Below are 20,920 nucleotides of genomic sequence, written 5' to 3' on the forward strand. Positions count from 1 at the left end.
GGTTGGCCTAAACATATGCACCTCCCATTGGATTTGCGTGTCAAGGCCATACATAAACTACCCTTTCTTGTCCGAATCAGATAAGCCTAATTGCAAACATAAGGTCGAAATTCTATTGGCAAACCGAAGGACTGGTTGCGCGTTCCTACGCGCTCCCCTGAACTCGTCTTCGAGTCGCTCAAGGTAGTGGGGCGGTAGAAACCGCCGCTTAAGGTCGCGGACAAACTCGTCCCACCCATAAGCTGCTGTGATATGCAGCGGAAGTCTTTGTATTGGTTGATCCTGTCACACAATATGCTCACACCGTCTTCTGTATCCTGAGTTTCGTGAGTTTAGCAATCCATTTCATTACTTCAAACTTTAAAGAGATGAGAGAGAGATATATGAGAACTGTACACCAGATTGGGTCCCAAATTACCCACTGAAGGGTCCCCTATCCCGATAACGAGATAGTATTTGCTTTATTACTTTAGAGAGAATGACTTTGGACTGTAGATAAGCCGAACGCAAGATCTCGGAGGATCGGAGAGCGGCTGATCTGTACACTGCTGTAGAAACACCTCAATGACTTGATCTCGAGCCTATGCACTCTTCCCAAGGGCATGAGGAAGGGCTGCACACCTGAGGCTCAAAGAAGAAGAAGGTGGACTGTTCTACACACTGTTAGAATGCTGAAAACACATATGAATGCTGTGTTACCTTCACCAGATGACTGCTGAATGTGTGGATGATGCACAGAATGCTGGACACTGATGCAAACAACAGTTTCAGGGCTGGAAACTGCTGTAGACTGTTGCTTCAGGGCTGGAATCTGCTGTGGACAGAAACGCTGAGGTGTAGAGAATGCTGTGGACTGAAACGCATGTGAATCAGGGACTGCAGGAGCTGCTGCTGTACGGCTGGGACAGAAACGCAGCCTGCTGCACTGCTGGATCAGAAACGCAGCCTACTGTACTGCTGATTGCTGGCGTAGAACTCTGCTAAACTGTGGGCTGAACTATGGGCATGAACTGATGCTGAATTCAGGGCTGAAAGAGGCTGAAGGCAGGCACCTAGGGCTGGGCTGAAGCTATGGATCTCAAGGGGCTGGAGAAGAAAGCTTATGGGCACTAGGGCTGGATTAGTCTTGGGCTGAAAGCAAGAGAGAGGAGAGCTCTTAGCACAATGAAGACTGAATGAGCAAAAGAGGCTCTAGGCAAGCCTATTTATACTAACTGGAGGTTTCTACTGACTCTACATGCATGAATGATTCTCTCCAAGTGGGTTAAGGGACTTGACTGACTGACTGACCCACTAAGGCTGAGGAATGACCTACGTAGCTCGTGCCTGACTTATCCTGGATTGAGGATGTACAATGGGGTCACGGCGTACGACAAATATCATCCTATTGGGTTCTAAAACTGTACAACCGCTGCACTTCTGATGATGAGCCATCTTGTCACCATGCACTGAGTGTAGAGTGCATGTGACAGCTGCCATACCTAATCTAGTGTGGAAATGAGACCACTGAGTCCACCAAGGAATGGCCTCACCTTCCAAGTACCAATTGGCTAAGATTACTCTGTCAGTATCTGTTTTCCTAACTGCGGCAAAGTAAGCTTCAAACTGATGCAACCATGAATAGAGAGTTGTGGGATCGAGTTTGCCATTATACTTGCTGAAGTTCATTTTCTCGGGAAAATGATTCGAGGGCACCGTCGGTGTCAATCTGGCGTCCAAAGCTGCTAGGTAACGCTTGTGCTCCATGCGTCGTATGGCTTCGTCTTCACGTTGTCGGATCTCCAATGCACGCATCTGCAACTCAAGCAAAGAGCTCGGCTGCGGTCGTGACCCCGCAAAAGAGTCCCTGTGTCGAGGATCTGGAATCTGGGATACGGAAGGAGAGGGAGGAGGAGATGGAAAACGCGACGCTGGAGAATGGGTACACTCTTCCAGAGCCAAGATCTGCGCCTTCTGCTCGTCCAACTTGGTTGTATGGTCTGCGATTGCTCGCATCATCTGCTGGAACATATATATAACACTCAAGCCTGGTGCCTAGCTGGGCTGCCTGGTGCACTCTGGTCCCATGGTTCTTGGTCTCTCTGGTCGTCGAAGCTCGCCATAGCAAAAAAATGCACTTCCTTTCCGGAACGCAATCTGACCATACACTATTTGTGTGGGAGACGTCCGGAGGCTGAAAACCAACCGTACTTCGAGTGACAAGAGTCACTCCGAAAGGGGTAGTCCATTGGCTTCTAAAAACCAACCACACGAGCGAGAAAAAATTTTGGTTTTTTTGCTGAATCTTTGCACTTGAAGTAGGCTCTGATACCACTGTAACATGCGGAAGCTTCGGAGAAGATCGGTTACTTCAATGCTCAGAAATCAGCACTCTTTTCGCGACGGAATTAACGCACAAACTGAATGAAGATGTGCAAAAAATAGAGAGAGAGAAAGAAAGAAGAAAGAAAGATATATTAACGTCTACGAGAGGCCAAAGTCAGCCTATGAGACAAAAAATAATACAACTGTGTTCTTCCGGTCATCGGAAGAAAAGAAAGAAAAGAACAGGTGTGCATGTGTTTGGATACAACTGTGAATCATCATGGATCGGTGGAGCCCATATACAAACAATATAAGGGGGGGTGGGGATGTGGATGGAGTGCTAAGGCAAGATGCATCTCTATATGCTGAAGGAGTAGTACAAGCATGCTATGCAGATCTATGGCTAACTCCATCCAGTGCCATAAGAGGGATATAAGATATCATACATCACCGATGCTGAGGCTGTGAATGGCGTGAACATGTACCCTGAGTCTGAATGAAAGCGAGCTAGGCTCTCCTGTGTCTCCATCTGGTGTCTCATTCGGATAGCTGCTCTCTCTCGGTGACGGAGTCGGGGTGCTCTATGTCTAGTCTGTCTAGGTCTCCTCCTGGCTCTCAATTCCTCTGCTCTCTTTGCGGTCACCCCATGTGGTACATTAGTTGGCACTGGCATAGCTCTCTGGAAGAAATCTGTGAGCTGGGACACAGTATTGGGTCCCAAATACCCTCTGTAGGGCCCTCACTATGGATGGTGTATTTGCTTTATTAGAATGATGTGAATTTTGAAAGAAAATACAGAAATCCTTGACCTTTCTTGGCTGAGAAAATCCCTGCCCTTGAGCTGTAGTCCTTCACCCCTTTGCTTAGCACCTTCTTGGCTTGTCTAGCCCTTTTATGCTTGAGCTCTTGGTGAGAAATGAGATGAACTAATGGGATTGTGGGCTCACCTATTTATACGTCTTCTAATGAGGAGTCGGCCAGTTCTAAACCAGGCGGCCAGCATTACTTCTGTCCCACGACTGGATAATAGCATTAAATGCTAGGAAAATCCCATAAAATGCTGCGCATTGTTCCCTATATGGCTGGGCATCATTTGCCTTATTCAGGATGGGCTGGGCACTGTTTTTGCAAGTACCCTGAGGCTGGGCAGCCTGTATGGACTGCCCCATACCTGCCCTACAGCCCAATAGTTGCTTCATGGACTGTTGGCTGCCCATGGCATGCCTTGGGGCTGTCCTACAGCCCCTCTATGGCTGGTGGGTTCAGCCAGGGCCTTCTTGGCCCTCATGGGAGTGGTTTCACACCCTCCCCATGCCCACACTAAGACTTGGGGTAGCCCTATGGACTGGCCCCTTGTTCTAAAAGCAAACCCTAACTAACTACTCAGTGATCTGGCATCTGGTACCATACCAGATACACAGAATCACTGACATCATTCCAGAGGGAGACTCACAGCGCGGACTGGCACTGTTTCATCTGCAGGACAATGCACACCTGACCTTGGACTCCTGTGCAGGAGAATGCACACCTGACCTCGGACGACTGAGATGGATCCCTGGCTGACTCGTCCCGGATTGGGCTCACATGGGACCAGTTCACCATCCCAGGTCCTACACCTTCTGTACAGATATGTCTACGTGGCATCCAAGTGCGGGATGCACGTGACAAGAAGTCCATGCTAATGTCTTGAAAAGATCCCTCGGGGATAGCCAAAGGTTGTAGCAACCCGGTCTACTTCGAGTGTGGAACCTTTACTTTTTGGCAACTCTAACATGCTTGGACATACTGGTAGACATCTTTTTGCATCTTTGACCAATAAATAATCGCTCTAACTTCCCTGAGGTGCTGTTGGTACCTTGATGATCCCCCAACAAGAGCGTCATGAGCAGTATACCTCGATGACTCCTGAACAAGAGAGTCATGGGCATCATGAAGAAGTGCTTGTCTTTTCTCCCTTAGTATGTATAGCTGGTTTTTGTAGAATAACCAGCCATCTTGTACATAGTAAGGACCTGGTTCTGAACTGAGGGCCAAACAGTATGGAGTTCCAAATTCAACCGAATCTGGATATCGTGCCTTCATTCTATCCAAATCTTTTTCTTGAATTTCTAGCACAATGGACTTCATTAATGTCTAAATGGTTGACTGACAACTAAGAGTGTCAGTAAACAGGGTTGTTCTTGCCAGTGATGTATTCAATCATATCTCCAAATTGTTGGAAGATTTGACTCCACCTGGCTTGTATGTCGCTCCATTGGGCACTAGGCATGGTTTGCAACTATGTAAGTGCCTAATATTTGGTCTTCATTGTGAATTTCCTCCCATTAAGGAAAGGTTTTCAATCCTTGAGAGCTGTGATCACCCCTAAAAGCTCTTCGTTTTTTTTTTCCAGAGAAAAAGATCCTTCTATTATTTAAAGAAAAAACAACCACAAAGGGCTAGATATAACCACGAGGGGCTAAATACAAACTCGCCTCATTTAAGGGCAAGAAACAAATGATCATAAGGGGAAGAGATACTTCTCCTCCGGCTGGCCGCTAAGTGAGGAGAAGGCTCTCTCATACAAGGGGAGGAGGGGGGGGGGGAGGAACCACACAGGTGCTCTGTAATGCCAAATGGGGTCACTGCCTCTATCTGTGAGGAAAGGGCTAGGCCTCCAAAGCCTCAAGTTGTAAACACGCCTAGCCACACGGGGTGGTCGGGTTTGGAGGAGTCGGCCACTCCTGAGGGATAGCTAAGTCGATGTCAATGTTGAGCCTACCTCTACCGTGGATCCCTGTCAGGCCTCTCTCTTGCACCTCCAGGGGTAACTGCCTGTGGGCGATCCAATCTCCAAGAAACTTAGCTGGTCCCATGCTCAAGGCACCCCAAGATACATGCGGTCGGGTCTCTAACATGTGGCCACTAGGTAAATGGATTAGGGGTTCTAGACCAAAGGTTGCTGAAGCCCCTCTTGTGAGGCAACTGGAGCTATCTGTTTGAGGGTTGGCCTAAGATGATCCCAAGCACGAAGTAAACTGGTTGCAAATTTGTCCTCAAAAGCTAGGCTAAAACCACGAGCTCGCATCTCTGTGAAATCCATCTGGTACTCTGCGGCCAAGGGCCCCCAAGACTTCGAGTGCGGGTTGAAATCCGGGCCAATAGGAAATCCTTCCAAGGCTCACTACCCCGTAGCCTAGCAGGGCGTGGCCCTCGATAGTAGGGTTGATGAGGCCTAGCCCCCCTCTGCGACGTGGTTGAATGATCACTCTCCTTGCCACCTTGGCCCTGGTTGGTCTCCCATCATTGCCGACCCATAAGAAGTTCCGGATCAATCGCTATACCTAGCCAATACATGCCCGAGAAAAGGCCCAGCACGAAGTGATGTACCACATGGTACGTGGTTCGCTACCACCACCCTGCCTGCTAGGGAGAGCCTCGTTGAGCTCCAATATAAAAGCTTCTTCTGAATACTTAGAAGAAGTGGGGCAAGCTACTGCTTGGGAGAGAGATCAATGCCAACTTGGCAATTGAACCCGAGTGGCTCTCGGGATCCACTGGAAAGCCTCAACTGGCCGCCAAGTTGGGGCGGGTGCTGAGCCTACCCAAAAACCACACTACTTGTGCCAGATGATCTGTGCTCCTGATGCGTTGCAGAAAATCTCGATCACCTCCCTGCAAATCTCCGGAGATTTCCCACATCTCCTGCAAGGAAAGCTGCTGTGTCATTTGCAAACTCTGAGTCCAGCAACTCCTCCTACATGCGGAGGGGAAGACGCAGTCCCTGAAGCCTGGTCTCCCCTAAAAGCTCTTGTCATACACTGAATAATTCTTCTCGGCATCATTTAGCTTGCGGCTTTAATAAGCCACTGATGTGCCTTCTTGTTGTAAAACACATTGATGGCAAGGTTGCTAGTGGCACTGATAACCTCAAATGGGTCATTCCATGATGCCAGCTTTTGGAGTGGTGTTTTTGAGGCCAATTTTTGTAATGCATGGAAGGCCTCAAAAGCTATGCTAATGGACACTTTCTGGCGACATGTCTTTGTGCCCTTGAGTAAATTCGTAAGAGGTGCTGCAAGGTTGGAAAATTTGTCCATGTGGGTGGTGTAGGCTTGGCAAAGATCCACAAAGGTTCTCATTTCTTGAGTAGCCTTGGGTACATCCCAATCCAATATAGCATGTACCTTGTTGGGGTCCAAGCGAATACTAGACTTACTGAAAACGTTTCCCAGATAATGGACCTCTAAGAGGCCAAATGCGCTCTTTTTCTCACTCGTCGTTCTTGCAAAAGAAAGATAAAACTACGTTTATGTGTGGACTACAGGGCACTCAATAAGCTCACAATCAAGAATAAGTTCCCAATGCCCAAAATAGAGTGTATACATTCTAGAGCGTCTTAATGGTGCTAAATATTTTTCTAAAATAGACCTCAAGAGTGGCTATCACTAGGTCCGCATCTTTACAATTGACATTCAAAAGACGGCTTTCGAGACTGATCGTGGCCATTATGAGTTTGTAGTCCCTTCGCCTTTCTAAGACATTGGAGGCCAAACTGGAACAACAGTTACTCTGGGTTGGATTTATCCACGCAGAGTAACTGTTAGAACCCAAAAGAAGAAGCAAAACCTTCTGAAACCAAGAGAGACAAGGGACAAAAAACTATCGAAACTAAGGTCGAGTTAAAAGACAAGGAAAAGGAGTCTGTAGAGGCCATAAACCCAAAAGGGGACATAAACACAAAAGAGCCAAAAGCTATACATGATGCAGAAGCATCCACCTCAAAAGACACAACACAAACCACAACATCCATACGTGCAACACACGATACAAAAACCCAAAAGAAAATTCGATCTCGTCGCATGGGTAAACATAATGAAAAACTAACAAACCAAAGAAATTCAGAGAATGAAACAAGTTCTAGTACATATGAAACAAGTTCTTACTCTTTGCTCAGTGCACCACATAGACCAATCGAGAAACTAGAACCCACCCAACCACCCCAAATGGATAATGATAATCACATGACATATGTCGAACGCAAAATGCAAGCTCACGAGAGCATGCTTATCTCGGTTGAATGTCTTACAGGGTCACCGATTGTGATTGAGCCTCATAATGCCAATCCTAAAAGAGCAACCAAGATACAAAGCCTAGAAGAGTACCGTTTTCCCTTTCAAGAGGAAGAGATACTCTCTACAGAAGAGTCATTTGAAACAGACTGAACATTGCCGGGTGGCTCTGTCGTGGGGACTAACTCAATGCGATGATCCTTAAGACGAATGAGTGGGAGATTGTCCCTCAGCATGATGTCTTGGAGCTTTGGAGGGGGACTTGCCGGCTTCTTTTCTAAGGGTGTTGCTAGTTGAACATCAGAGTGTTGGGTGCGGCCATAAATCAACGCACACGTAGCTCCTTTTCTAAGAGCTCTCTGGGCTTGGATATGTGAAATGAGAGGGATTCATTGGATGTTCCTATCCTTGCGAATTATAAGGGGCTCAGGTAAACTGTCAACAATTGTGAAGGTGTCTTGCTACCAATTAGGAATGGGCGCATGCTTTTGGAACGAGTGGATGCTGAGAATCATGTCACACCTTAGAAGTGGTGGAATAAGGAAATCTCGCTTGAATGTGGCCTTTTGAACATTGAACTCAAATTGTTGAGCTTTATGAGTGATGTGTGTGCAGAGACTAGGTGTGAACCCGTCCATGACTTAATTATGAGACACTAATGTACAACTCATCTTCGTAGCGAACTATAGAGGAACGACGTCCTTGGAGCTGCCCATGTCGAATAGGACAATGAAGTGTTGTCCTTTTGCTGTGCCGTAAGCACGGATGAGAGCTTTTGTCTGCCCTTCAACCTTGCCCTCTTGCGTATCATCAAATACCACTGGGGGGTACTAGATTCAAAGAGGGTAATAGCTGTACAGCATTTGTGTTTGAAGGTGGAGGGGTGGGTGTAGCTTCAGTGGGCAGCCATTGTAGAGGATGATGCTTTGGTGGCTTTCTCAGCGTGCCACTTAGTGCAATCCTTCTTACCATGGCCTACTTGATGACAAAAAACAACGGTTTTTTGTCTGTGGTTAGATCTATATGGAGACCTGACCAATGCTGCCACCAGGTAACGGCTTCCCTAGTGAGGTGGTGTGGAGTAGCCATACGGACTTTTTCTTGATAAGACTGGCTTGTAGGGTTTCTAGCAATTGCTGATGCTGGAGTTGCATGGCTTTTCGATTGAGCTTGTGTTGATACTCCAACATTGCGTGTTCTGCGTGGTGTCCGTCTTCAGCCTCCATGCGTTTGGCTTCCTCTATCTATAGTGCCTCATCAAGTTTCCGTCTTCTTTGTTGCTCAATGACAAGAAGCATGTGCTGAAAAGTTTGGGAACCTTGCTCTGTAAATTGCTCTTTAGGTTGCTCTTTCTTTTCTTCTGCTTCTTTTGCTTGTTGTACTTGTAGCGTGAGTAACCCGTTCTGCTCCATTAGCGTGAGTAACCTGTTCTGTTCTTCCCCTTCCCCCCCCCCCCCCCCCCCCCTTCCCTTTTCCCACCAGCCCCCCTTTTTCACCTCTCCTCCTGGCCACCAACCCCCTCCATTCGCTTCCTGCCAGCGTCCCCCCCCCTCTTCTCATTCGCCTCTGCCTCCCTCTCCCGTTTAGCTGCCCTCCTGCGCATGCCCCCGCCCCTGCGCCTGGTTCCTTCCCAGCCTCAGCCCCTAGCCTCCTCGGGCAGCTCACCTGGCTGCGTGCCGTCCCCTCCTTCCTTCAGTGCTTCCGCCTGCGCACCCCCCCCCTTCTCCTCATCCTCTCTTCTGTCATCTTGGTCAGGTGCTTATTGCCCTGGGTTTTTTTAAAAAAATATGTGGCAAGTTTCGGCATCTTTCGGTCTTGAACCCTCAGGAGGACTCCATGGAAGCTGCTCCGCCATCCCCGACCGAGGCCGGCGTCCCTTCCCTCTCCTTTTCAGAAGATCTCCAGATCCTCGTTACGATAGTCGCTTCTTTGGAGGCCTCCACCTTGGTATTGTAACATGCAGAAGCTTCGTGGTCGAATCGGTAACTTCAATGCTCAGAATTCAGCAATCTTTCGCGAGACGAATATAACGCACAAAACTAAGTAGATGTGCAGGAGGGAGAAGAGGACACAATATTGGGTCCCAAATACCCTCTGTAGGGCCCTCTCCAGGAATGGTGTGTTTGCTTTATTAGAATGATGCAAATCAGAAAATAAAGACTGAATCTTGACCTTCTTGGCTGAGGTAAACCTCTGCCCTTGACCTTCAGAATTCACTGTGTTAACTCCTCCTTGGCTGTCTGGGTCCCTTGAGTACCTTCAGCACTTTGTGAACAATGAGATGATTGAATCGTTTTTCTTGGCTGGGCTTTTATACCTTTTCTCTAGCCCTGGTCAGCCAGATTACTGGAGCCGGCCAGCAGCAAATATGCTCACGAGGAGGGAAAATAGCCAAACTATGCAATTGAATGGTTTCACACCACATAAGTGGCTGGCCAAATCTGCACATGGCTGGGACATTGCCCAGGCTGCTGGGCTGCACAGCACGAGTGTGGGACTGCCCCCCACACCTGGCCGACATGTTGGGTAAGGCATATAGCCCTGTTGGCTGCCTGGCCAGGGCCCACAGAGCTGGCCGACAGCCTGCCCAGCCCAAGCAAGGGCTGGTGGGCACAGCGTGGGGCCTTCCTAGCCCCTTGGGGTGGCTCTAAGCTGCCCGTTGCCCACTCTACAGCTCTACACATCTGATTTGGGGTAGCCCCTATGGGCTGGCCCCTTTTGTACATGCAACCTACATGCCTACACAAATGTCCGGCACCTGGTCTCGCAGACCAGATACTCATATTAGCTGACATCATTCTAGAGGGAGACTCACAGCACGGAGTGGCATTGCTTCATGTGTAGGACAATGCACACCTGACCTTGGACGCATAGAGTGGAACCGTGGCTAACTCGTCCCGGACTGGGCTCACATGGGACCAGTTTCCACTCTAGGTCCTACACCTTCTTGTTTAGATATGTCCACGTGGCATCCAAGTGCGGGATGCATGTGACATCCCCTTCTGCTTAACTTGACGGAAGTTGCATAGCCTCCAAATAGTCCGTCAATAAATATGGATAGTCGTCGAAGAACTCTTTGTCAAACCATATCGCTTCGTGGGTCCCTCGGTCCTGAAACTTTGTGAGGAACTGTCTTTGTCTTTGGTCTGAGCCATGCTTGAAGCGGTGCAAACGGATCTATTATGGAACCATCACTTCAGCTTCATCAACTATATCTGGTTCCTCTTCATCTTTCACTTCTGAAGGGATTGGACCTGCATATGGTTTTAGCCAATTGACATGGAACACATCATGCATAGTCTAGCTCAGAGGTAGCTTCAACTTCATTGAAACCTCGTTAATCTTTCTCTGGATGGGAAAAGTTCCGAAGCTCCTGATGATAGCTTTGGGCATTGCTTACCCACCTGTTTCAATCGTTGCTTCATGATCCGAAGATAAACCCAATCTCCTTCCGAGAACTTCATATCCCTTTGGTCTTTGTTGGCCTGTCGAGTGTAGGCCTCTTGTGCTTTAGCCAACTTGTCTTTCACTGACTCCAAAATCTCTTGGTAAGACTTTGTCATTCTGCTCGCTTCAGGTACTGAAGACGAGGTTCTGGTCACTAGTGACTAGAATGGTCTTCCAAACACTGAGTCCTGCCAATAGCTGAAGAAAAGGAATCATTCAAAACAACTTGAACTAAAGGCAAATACGATTCTCACGTTGCTGATCGTGGACATAACACTTCAGCACATCAAAGGCCAACTGGTTGTAGATTTTGTCTGGCCATAAGTCTGTGGGTGAAATGCACTGGAAAAATTCAATTTAGTACCAAAGTTATCAAACACTGCCCTCCAAAAATGATTGGTAAACTTGGCATCTCGGTCTGACACTATGGTCCTAGGGATCCGCCAATCGGGTATCAATGCCAAATGAACAAATGGGCAACATCCTCGGCGGTCACATTGGCCTTGCAAGGGATAAGCATAACAAATTTGCTAAATCTATCAACAATAGTCAAGCAATGAGTATTACGCTTACCCGGATTGGGAGACAGTTTCATGACAAAATCCATGGATATATCTTGGAAAGGTCCTTTCGGAAATCTGTAAAGGCTGTAAGAACCCTATCTTCTTCCCATGAGGAGCTTTCACTTTGCGACAAATGTCATTGTTGCACATGTGCAAACACATCTTGCCTCATTCTTGGCCAATAATATTGCGGTTCTAACTTCTCTAGAGTCGAATTCATGCCCTGGTGACCAACAGTGATGGCGTCATGGGCGTCATGGAGAAGAGGTGCCCTGAACGACTTCATGACACAAAGTTGGCCTTTGTAGAAAAGCTAACCATCGCGCATCCAAAAGTGGCATGGTCCTGTGGCATCCAATGTCTGTTCCCACTGTGTACCAAATTCCTCGGAATCCGCGTACGTGTGCTTCATGCCATCTAGTCCCGTACCAGTGAGGTCGAGTCTAGTGGTTTGAATCAAAGTCACTCGTCCCTTCTTGCTTAAATTATCGGCCATTGGTATGGCCTTTCCTAGAAGGTACTCGATCATACCACCAAATTGCTGGAAGATCTGGCTCCAGCGGTGCTGTCGGTCACTCCACTGTGCACTTTGCATTGTCTGAATCCAGCGTAATGCCTAATGGTCAGTGCGAACCTCAAATTCACGGCCATAAAGAAAATGTTTCTGATGTTTGAAGGCCTGAATGATTGTTAGGAGTTCCCGATCGTAGACCGAGTAATTCTTTTGTGCAGGCAATAACTTACGAGACATAAAGAAAATGTTTCTAGTGTTTCAAGGCTTGAATGACTGTTAGGAGTTCCCGATCGTAGATCGAGTAATTGTTTTGTGCCGGCGGTAACTTATGAGACATGTAAGCTACTAGATGGCCATTCTGTTGTAAAACACCGCCAATTGCGATGTTACTCGCATCGGTGATCACGTGGAACGGCTCGTCCCACGAGGCAAGCTCTAGACAAGGCGCTTCTAACAAAGCCACCTTAAGGTTCTTGAATGCCTCTAACGCTCGTGGAGTCGTTTGAATCCGCTGTCTTCTAGTCTTGACACCTTTTAGCAGATCGGTGAGATCCGTCGAGAGGCTAGAAAACTTGTCTATATGGTGGAGTATGCCTGCCATATACCCACAAAGGATGTGATGTCAAATGCAGTCTGTGGTACTTCCCAATTAACAATCTCGGCCACCTTGGCGGGATCAAGTTGGATGCCCTCGGCATTGATAATGTATCCAAGGTAGTGAACCACGAACAAATAGAATTCCGACGACTTCTCATTGACGTAGAGCTCATTGCTTTCCAGCAAATTTAGGACTTTCTCCACATCAACGTCATGTTGCTCAATGGTAGCTGAAAATACTAGTATGTTGTCCAAAAAAATGAGCACACACTTTCCTATTAAGTCCCTGAACACACGCATCATCATGCGGTTGAATGTGGTTGGGACATTCGTCAAGCCAAAAGGCATGACTACAAATTCATAGTGGGCTTGTTCCGTACGGAAGGCTGTCTTGGGAATGTCCCTCTCAACAATCCTCACCTGGTGGTGCCACTCTTCAAGTCTAGTTTCGAGAACACCTTGGCTCCATTCAACCTCTCAGGAATGTAATCTATTCGAGATATCGGGAACTTACTCTTGATAGTCAGCTTATTGAGTGTATGATAATTGACACACAATCGAGAAGACCCATCCTTCTTCTTGACAAATAGGATCGGAGCTGCAAATGGTGATACACTGGGACGTATGAAGCCAGATTGCAACAATTCTTGGAGTTGCCAATCCAACTCCGTTTCCATTGTCTTGGAAAGGGGGTATGGAAACTTGCTCGGGGGATCCGAGCCTGGGAAGAGGTCTATTCTATGGTCCTCGGTTTTGGAGGGGGGGAGCTGGGGAGAGAGATTGTCCTGAAGAAAAATCTTATGGAACTTGTCATGGAGAACCTGGTACTTATCCCACGAGCCTGGGAGGAGGTCTATTCTGTGGTCCTCCAGTTTGGACGGGGGGAGGTGGGGAAGGAGATTTTCTTGAAGAAAAATCTTCTGGAACTTGTCATGGAGAACCTGGTACTTCTGTGAAGCCCTGGCCATCGTCTGGGTAGTTTGGATGTAAATCATCACACACTCTGTGCCTTTCCTTATTTCTCTTTTAGCCTATAAATGGCTTATGAGAGGAATGTTTGGGATTCCTAGCTCACACTTAATGGTCACTGGGGCTTCAGACACATTCCGATTAATCACGAAAGTGTGCTTGTCCCACTTGATATATGGCTAGAACTTGTGAAACCACTGAATGCCGAAAATTATGTCTGTCGCTCCTACGAGAGGGGCAACCATAAAATCACGCACAAACTCTACGCCCTGAATGACTAACTTAGCACTTTGAGCTTCAAACTTGATGCTCGTCGTCATGCCTATGTTAAATCCCTCAACTTTCTTGTTCACTGAAGTCAAGACTAAACGGGCTCGCCGAGCGGCCTGTTCCTTGACCACATCCTCCACGCTGGTGCTGTCAAACAAGACGACGACTCTTTGGCCACCTATGTAGCCAAAGGTCTTGAGCAATTCATTGCGCTCATACTTCTAGTTATAGGTGTCCTACTACTTATCTTCGAGCTCCCGACTAACGATTGCACCAACTGAGGCATTGGGATCGAAAGAACCAGGGACAGCCGTTGGGGTTTGTGTGGGAGCTGGGCTCACACTGAAGCCGTGGAGGCTGGCATATATGTATATACATATATGTATATACATATATGTATATACATATACATAAATGTATATACATATACATAAATGTATATACATATACATATATGTATATACATATATGTATGTATATACATATACATATATGTATATACATATATGTATATATATATATATACATATATGTATATACATATATATATATATATATATATGTATACATATATATATATACATATATGTATATATATATATATACACACACACACACATATGTGTGTGTGTGTGTATATATACACAATGATGCAACCAGGAATAAAGAGTTGTGGGATCGAGTTTACCATTATACTTACTGTAGTTCATTTTCTTGAGAAAATGACTTGAGGAAGCCGCTGGTGTCATTCTTGTGTCCAAAGCCGCAAGGTATCTTTCATGTTCCATGCGTCGCTTGGCGTCGTCTTGTGCAGTAGCACGGGCTACTGCCGCACGGTCTTCCATTTGTCAAATCTCCAATGCACGCATCTGTAACTCGAGCATAGAACTCGGTTGCAGTTGTGACCCTTAAAGAGAGTCATTTTGTAGAGGATATGGAATCTGGGAAACAGAAGGAGAGGGAGGAAGAGATGGAAAAAGAGGAGCTAGAAAATGGGTGCGCTCTTCCAGGGACAAGATTTGCGCCTTATGCTCTTCCAATTTGGTACCCTGTTCTGCGATTGCTCGCATCATCAGTTGGAACATCTCCGGTACACTCATGCCTGATGCCCTAGATGGATTGCTGATGCACTTTGATCCCAAGGTTGTCGTTCTCTCTCTTCGTCGTAGCTTGTCATAGTAGGAAAATGCACTTCCTTTCTAGAGCGCAATTTGACCATCCATTGTGTGTGGTCTAGAAACCAAGCACACAAGCGAGAATTTTTCTTTCTTTCTTTCTTTTTTTTTTGGGTTTTTTTGTCTAAATCTTCACACTTGAAGAAGACTCTGATACCAATGTAACATGCGGAAGCTTCGTGGTCAAATCGGTAACTTCAATGCTTAGAATTCAGCAATCTCTCACGACGAATATAACGCACAAAACTGAAGTAGATGTGCAAAAAATAGAGAGAGGGACATCAGAGCACCAGGCCCCGACTCTGGGTGACCCAACGGACGGTGTGAGTGGCGGATGGTTGGACTGCGCCCGGGCTACTAGACGAGCACCAGAGCTCTGCCGCTATGCGCGACAGTCCTAGCACTTTCCTGGGTGTTACGCGCTCTCTCCAGTCCCGGAGCGGCCCCCTCCGACCTTGCTAGTATGGCGGCCGATCCCTCTTCAAGATCTCCCCCCCCCCCCCCCCTTAGTGTTCTGAGAGGCCGGCTAGCCTCTCTAGCCCCCGGCGGGCCCCTCCCCCTAGCTTTCCTCTCCGATGGATCCCCCTTAGCAACACCCCTCCTTAGCCTCTCCGCCCCTCCGCCCTCTCGCCGCCGCCTCCCCCACCTCCTCCCCCCCCCTCCTCCCCTAGTCTTGTCACCGACTTTACCCGCCGCAGCACACTCCGCCCCTCCTTTATCATTCGAGCCCCCCTGCCTCCCCCATTTGCCTCTCTAGAGCACTCTCGTCACCCCCCTATAGCCCTTGACTTGGTGCGGAGGCAGCTGGCCGGATAAGTCTGTCGCTTGATTCACCGATTCTCCGATCCAGTAGAGATGACCATCGTTGCGTCCCCGGTGAGGGCTCTCCTGCCAGAGTCCCGAGGTGGGCCCGGGGCCCCCCAGGATCCTGGGATAGTTTGTGGACTACATAACAGTCTCTTCCGGTGTCTGCCAATGGTGTCTGCCAATGGAAGGGACTGGCATTTTTGAGGAGACACTAGCCCCTGTTCGGGTATCTGTGGTTTTTCACCACTCCAAGCCCTCTACGCTAGATAATGACACGATAATCTTCTCTTTGCCCTTCGGTGCAGCCCTTGGGACAGAGTGGGATCTTGAGTTAGTGGCAGCTGCCATTTAGGTTCAGGCACTTGAGCTCTCCCACCATCTCCACGATCTTCGCATCACTGACATCCTCACCCATTTTTGGCCTCTAGCTAGGATGGAGCTTGGAGGCTCAGCACATTGAGGCTAGGACAGAGAGATGGTAGTCTCCAGTCTGGAGGTGCTGCTCTTTGTTTTCATGCTTACCTTTGTTGCGGTACCTCTTCCCCCCTCTTACAGATACCTTTACTGTGATCGATGGAGTCCGGAGCATGCATATGCGTGTGCTCGTATAGAGTGGTGTCACATGGAGGACAAGATTACTGTCCACCTGGCGCGCCCTCGCCCCCACACGGATTGTGATTATTCTCCGTCTAAACCCTTGTTCAAGACTCTTTGAGTGGAGGGAAGTTCTGCTAGTGCCGCATCACACCGAGATTGATATGTGGATTGTTTCATGGAATATTCACGGTTTAGGGGGGGCCTCAACGCTTTCAAAGACGAGGCATCCTATGAGGCGAGCTTTAGAGGGCCATAGTGGGGGGACCCATAGACATTCTTTTCTTCCAAGAGCATCATCTCTTAGAGGGGCGCACCCGTAGATGCAGGAAGATTCTTCCAGGCAGGCAAGAGTCATACTTTCTGGTCCCCATCCTTCGGCTCCTCAAGGACATAGGGAGGGGTGTGTATTTCTGTCAGTGAGAACCTGTTGCCAGCAGTGACTAGCTAAGGAGTCATTGTCCTGGGGTGGGCACAGTGGATTACCATTACTATTGGGGAGGATAGCGTTGGCTTCCTACATTTATGCTTCGAACGCTGCTGCAGGTAGAGCCCTCTTCTGGAGCTCAGTATGACAGGCCATCGCTTAGGCTGACTTTTGGTGCTTGGGTGGTGACTTTAATGTGATTGAGGTAGCAGAGGATAGGCTTGGAGGTGGCACGGCCACAGTTTCAGGAGCAGAGTACTCAGCGTGGGAGGAGATGATTCTTGCAATTAGGGGACAAGACCCTTGGCATTTTCTAGAGTTTGGGTGTAGCCCTGGGAGTCTTCGCTTCTTGAGATCGGATAGGAGGAGCATCAGTCCCAACCTCTCTAGACTTGACAAGTTTTATGTTGATGAGTGGGCTTGTAGCCGAGGGGGTATGATTGGTATTTTGGCAAGTACTTCCTCTTCTAATCATGCCCCAGTTATTTTGTCCTTAGAGGACCCCTAGAGGCATGACAGGCATGTGAGCTCGAGGATTCCGCCCTCATTCTGGCCCAGAGATATGCAGAAGGATAGAGCAGATATAGGCGATATTGGATTTTCTTTCAGGCTCTGCTGCGTGCACATTGGATGATGGCTTAGGGGAGATCAGCAGTTTCTTGAAAGAGGCAGCCCATAGCAGATTAGAGGGTTTCCGAGAGCAGGAGAGGAGTATGAGGAGTAGTCTAGCCTCTTTACAGCGGCTTCAGGAGAGGTCCCCGGATAGCCAGTGGATCGAGAGTCAACTCGCTGCCGCTCACACAGAGATTAGATCCATATAGGAGAGGAGGGTGGAGTACAGGTATCATGCTAGGGCCTCTTTCTGGACACAGGCAGGCGACAGAGGCACATGGGATTTCTTTGAGATAGCTGGACCCCACAGGAGGAGAGATGGTCTTCGCAAGTTGTGTGGCAAGGATGGAGCTATTGTTTCAGACCCCCCCCCCCCCCCCCCAGGTGAGAGCCATTGCCACAGACTTTTTTCGATCCCTCCTCAATGGTGCTCCAGCATCTTCAGAGGTGGTGGACGCATGCGAGAGGGTCTGGTGGCATACAAGGGAGGTGGTTCCCCCTTCTCTTCGGTCATTTTTATTGACACCATTTACTGCTGAGGAGTTGACTGCACTTCCTAGGGGAAAATGCCCGAGGGCGGATGGGCTTCTAGTCTCCTTCTTTCTTCGCCATTGGGACCTCATGGAAGGTGGCCTTTGAGCTGCTACCTTCAATGAGATTATGATTACAGGTGCCATGCTAGAGAGGCTCTGAGAGAGCTTGATTCACTTGATTCCTAAGGAGGGTGGGGACAGATTGGAGATCCAGCAGTGGAGACCCATTGCTCTTCTTGAGACACAACCTATAAGATATCGGCCAAGGCCATCAGCAGGAGTCTTCAGCCTTTTCTCCCAGACTTGATCCATGACACTTAGACTGGCTTTGTTCAGGACAGGAGCATCCTGGACAACATATTTATCTTCTGGGAGGTGACAGCTTCGGCTAGGATGCGGCAACAGGACCTCATTGTGCTTCTTCTAGATTTCGAGAAAGCATATGATAGGGTGGATTGGAGCTTTTTGGAGGGTACGACGAGCCGGATGGGATGCCCCGTGGAGTGGATTCATGGGGTTTTAGGACTCTACTTAGCCTCGCATAGTGAGGTCCTCATTCAAGAAGCCCGAGGTGATAGATTTCCCCTTTCCCGCTCGGTTCGGCAAGGATGTCTATTGGCACCTTACCTCTTCTTTTTCGTTGCCAAGGCCATGAGGAGTTTTCTCTCTGCCCAGGAGACTGGGCTCCAGGGATTGTGTCTTCCCCTCCGTATGCAGGAGAAGTTGCTTGATTCAGAGTTCGCAGATGACACAGGTAGCCTTCCTTTCAGGAGATGTTGGGAATCTCTAGAGATTCGCGGAGGCGTATGAGATTTTCTGCCATGCATCAGGAGCGCAAATCAACTGACACAAGTCGTGTGGTTTTGGGTAGGCTCAACACCCACCTTGACTTGGCAACCAATTGAGGCTTTCCAGGGTATATTGGAGCTCGGCGAGGCTCTCCCTAGCAAGTAGAGTGGTGGTGGCGAACCATGTGCTTCTAGCCACCATATGGTACATAACTTTGTGTTGGGCCTGTTCTCGGGCATGCATTGGCCAGGTACGACGATTGATCCAGAACTTCTTATGGGCCAGAAGTGATGGGAGGCTAGCCAGAGCCAAGGTGCCATGGCGAGTGGTCATTTAGCCACGTAGCAGAGGGGGGCTTGGCCTCATCGATGGTGGAAAGATAAGATGCTAGCATAGAGCATCAACAATGAATGGGCATAGCCGCATGTATCTTGGGGAGCCTTGAGTAGGGAACCAGCCAGGTCTCTTGGAGATTGGATTGCACACAGGCAGTTACCCCTGGAGGAGCGGGAGCGAGTCTTGACAAGGATCCGGGGTCGAGATAGGCTCAGCATCGACATTGACTCAACTATTAGGAGTGGTTGATGCCTATTCTAGACACCCCCCCCCCCCACCCCCCCTCCCCCGGAAGTGTTTACCAAACACGATATCCTCGTGGCAGTCCACGGAGCAGATGAGGACAGTAGTTTGCTGACTTTTTCTATTGGATCCCAAGGCAGACTAGAGAGATCAGAGCTTGGCGCATAGATCCAGCACCGGCCAAGGTGGCTGTCATGTGCATAGTGTGTATCTACCGTGTGCTATACGCATGCAAGACTAGTTTCGAGGCTTGGGGAAGCTTGGAACCAGGCAGGCTGATTGACGAGCTGAGTTAGGGAAATACTAACGGGCGGGCACCCAAGTATGGACGGGCGGGTGGCCAAGTGTGGACGCCCGATGACCGGCCAAGAGCCTATAAAAGGGTGGCCAAGGTTAGTTATTGGGATATAGAGAGTCTCGCGAGTTTGTGAGAGCTCTATGGTCTTGGAGCTTGGATCTAGTGTAGACATGCACCTGCTTTACGCAGCCGAGGCCGGCAGCAGTCTCGAGGCCCGCGAGGGCAGCTTCGTGGCGGTATGGGACGTCGCGAGGAGGAGATTGGTCGGTACGTCATCCTAGTTAGCTCAGCTTGTGGCTCGGTGGGGACAGCCAAGACTGTGGGCTCGCCCACGGCTGTCATGGTTGGGAGGTGAGTCAGGCCTGCGCCCCCTTGCTTGTTTGTTTGTTTGTTCGTTTGTTTGTAGGTTTCGAGTTTCGAACCAAGATCGATCACGAGGAGATCCGTGGGGATTTGACAGTGGTATCAGAGCATACCTCGTGAACGAGCAAGTCGGTAGGTAGAGAAGAAGAGGTCGAAGAAAGGTATGTGTTAAAAAGCTTGCTGTTTTTTCTGTGCATACTGCAGTTTTCAGAATAGTATGTGTTTTTTCTTCATCAAAGAGACCCATGTTGATGGGAGATGGTAGTTTAGTAGGGTCGTTGCTTTGCAAGGAAGAGAAGTCTTGTTTGTGGAGTCGCATGAACTGCAGGGAGAGAAACAGAGAAAAAAAAAAGCATGTTTGCTTTTCGTTGCTTTTGGCGATTGAGAGAGAGCGCATGCGTTTGTGAGAAGGTGGGCATGCTGGCGGGTTGCACGCTGGCAGGTGTTGGAGTCGGGCTTCCGGCAGCTATAGGCGGGCAGGCGCCCAAGGCTTGTATGGCCAGGCGGCCAGGCCTGCGTTGCCAGGCAGCCAGGCCTACGTAGCCTAGCGCAGGCGTCCAAGCCAGGCCAGGTAGGCGCCCAGGCTACGCAAGACAGGCGCCTTGTGGCCAGGCATACTCGGGCGATGGCAGGCGCAGGCTGGCGTGAAGCGCAGCTGTTGGCAGCAGCCGACGAGACAGGCAGGGTGGCGCCGACAGGATGACTCGCGCAGGCAGCCGACGGGGATGTCAACAGCAGCGCCGGTGGCTAATCCAGGGGGGATGAGAGAAAAAAAAAAAACAAGGAAAGCACTCGTTTTGGGCTCTTTCGTTTTTATTTTTATTTTTTTAAGGTTAACCCCCCCCCCCCCTCAAAGTTTCAAAGGTGTTAAAAAAAAAAGAAGAGTTAGAATATATATATATATATATATATATTCAAGAAAAAAAAAGACACAAAAGCAAAGACAAAAGTCAAAGTTAGCTTTTGGGGGCTTTTAGTTACGATGTTGTTGCTCGGTTTTCAGCTTTGACCATGACCTCGCAGCACCT

The 20,920-nt window shown here is 48.7% G+C and overlaps 1 protein-coding gene across 1 annotated transcript in view; it reads left to right on the forward strand.

Moving 5' to 3' along the window:
• LOC147624418 (uncharacterized) overlaps positions 1-20,920 on the forward strand; it is a 100,203-nt gene that overhangs the window by 10,343 nt on the left and 68,940 nt on the right. The window lies entirely within an intron of this gene.

This window comes from Cibotium barometz, chromosome 25, assembly GCF_041138505.1.
Source record: "Cibotium barometz isolate CiBa-2024 chromosome 25, ASM4113850v1, whole genome shotgun sequence".
In the NCBI taxonomy this organism is placed as follows: domain Eukaryota; kingdom Viridiplantae; phylum Streptophyta; class Polypodiopsida; order Cyatheales; family Cibotiaceae; genus Cibotium; species Cibotium barometz.